Source organism: Medicago truncatula, chromosome 7, assembly GCF_003473485.1.
Source record: "Medicago truncatula cultivar Jemalong A17 chromosome 7, MtrunA17r5.0-ANR, whole genome shotgun sequence".
Taxonomy (NCBI): Eukaryota; Viridiplantae; Streptophyta; class Magnoliopsida; order Fabales; family Fabaceae; genus Medicago; species Medicago truncatula.
In genome coordinates, this window is record NC_053048.1 from 1,841,817 (window position 1) to 1,844,008 (window position 2,192).

The following is a 2,192-nucleotide window of genomic DNA, read 5'->3' on the forward strand; positions in this document are numbered from 1 at the left end:
AATTAGGAAAGGACATTTTATGAAATAAATTTTTTATATTCTTATTGAAAAATATGTTACATGAGAAATTTTGTGTATTTTTTTGTTTTTTATTGGGGTGTTGTATTTATTATTTTTGTTAAAAATATATGGAAATTACAAATAACATTTTAAATAACACACAATGCAACAATTTTAAAGAAATGTATTCAACAAAAAAAATTCAAGAAATAATTTACGAATTTTTTAATTCATGTATAAATCAACGGTTGCCTCAATTGTATTTTTTGACAAAAACAAAACGACATTCATTCATTCAAATTGATAGATAAAATCTAAATTACAATAATACTCATGCTTCCAGATCTGCAACGTTCACGTTCAAATCATTGATTGAATCTGTGATTGACTGAAGATAATTTTTCAATATGAACTAAATGAAGACCACAACTAGATTGGAATCAAATAACGCAGCTCAAGACGACGAACAACACAATACCGCACTAAGATGACGAAATCAAAAGAAAAAAAACACAAAAGAAAAATCCTTATATGTGTGAAAATCACATATTTAGAACGAAAGAAAGGGGAAAAAAAATGCAAAAGGGTGATTCTTATTTAAAAAATGACGTAAAACCACCATTCCTTGATGGGTGAAAGAAGAAGACAATTTAAAGAGAAGTTGAAGTTTCTCTAAAAAAAAAAACTAGGGCGACAACTTTGATCGCCTCAATTATATATTATTTCTACAACTAGTTATTCAATTGTTTTAAAACTATTATGTTCTTTTGTTATTTTTCCAATGTCTATCATGAAAAGTCATATAAAGAAAAGGACTAAATCTTATTGCCAACAATATTTGTATGTTGGATCACTTTAGTAACATGAAGGGGCAAGCATGGCATATTGAAATATTTACAGGACATGTTCTGATAATTTTAATTTTACATATGGTTTCGTGTAACAAGTGACAATTCTTTAAAAAGAAAAAAGTAAGCAGTGTACAATAATTTTTACATTATAAATTGGTCAAACACACATTTTTATTCTATTACATACAAAAAAGGTAAAATATGGCTAGAATTTTCAATTTGATTTATGTTATGGTCCTCTTTCTTTCATTGTTTATTATTCTAACAAACGGCGATGGTAAGCACTTTTTGAAATTTCATATTAACCTTATACACAATATTTCATTTACTTTTTATACTATTAATATTGCTCTATACTTATTTCATATGACAGTTAAATGCGACACTGACGATGATTGTCGAGATTATTTGTGTGCACGTCCTACAGTTGGAAAGTGTATTTATGATTATTGTCACTGTATTGTTATGATAACAATAGACGAAAAGCTAAGTCATCAAAGTGGAATCAACAAAGTTGTTAGAGAAAATGGACATGTGTCAATTGATCCAACAATTAAGGAAATAAAGCTAAGAGAAAATATTCTTTGAACCCTCTATAAAAGGAAGAAATGATTAGAAAAAAAGTGTCTAGAAAAATTATTAGAATCACTCTCACAAATTGTACTACATTATCTTCATTTGTACTATTTTAATCCAAAGTTTATTGAATAAAAAACTTGAGTGCTTCACTTCTTTTGAAGCCTTTAATACTATTCATACATCAACCGGTATTAATCTTATTACTTCTCTCACATTATTTATCATTTATATTTTTTCTGATCTTTTCATTTCTTTGATAGGGTAAGAAGACCAAAACAACACAAATCATTAGCCGTAAAACAACTTTTATATTGTATATCGTTCAACACAATAAAATAATGTATATTTACACATTAGCATTTATAATGTATAATATTATAGAATGCATGTATCTAGGTTAAATATGCTTTTAACTCCAACAAATTCTTCCCTCAAAAAAAAAAAAAAAAAACTCCAACAAATTCTTTGTTCGAATCTTAGTTCTCAGAAAAGATTTAGTCTCAACACTTTTGCCTATGAACATTTTTAATGACATTGACGTTTTATGATTTATTAAAAATTTTAAATAATTCAAATACTATTTATATTAAATAATATCAAACATTGAGCTAAAGGATTTTTAAGATTCAAGTTTCTTCCCTAAAAATATATACAAATTTCTTAAATTCCATAATCAATCGCATTGGTCTCAATATAAGAAAACAAGGAATCCAATGACTTAAAAACTCTATATAATAGCAATGGACGTGATGAAACAAGTCC

At 26.5% G+C, this 2,192-nt stretch overlaps 1 long non-coding RNA gene across 1 annotated transcript; it reads left to right on the forward strand.

The window, feature by feature from the left end:
- Positions 1-1,013: 1,013 nt before the first annotated feature.
- Positions 1,014-1,600, forward strand: LOC25497473 (uncharacterized). Its single transcript, XR_003007318.2, has 2 exons — positions 1,014-1,128; positions 1,225-1,600. It is a non-coding gene; the product is annotated as an uncharacterized lncRNA (long non-coding RNA).
- The last annotated feature ends 592 nt before the right edge of the window (positions 1,601-2,192 follow it).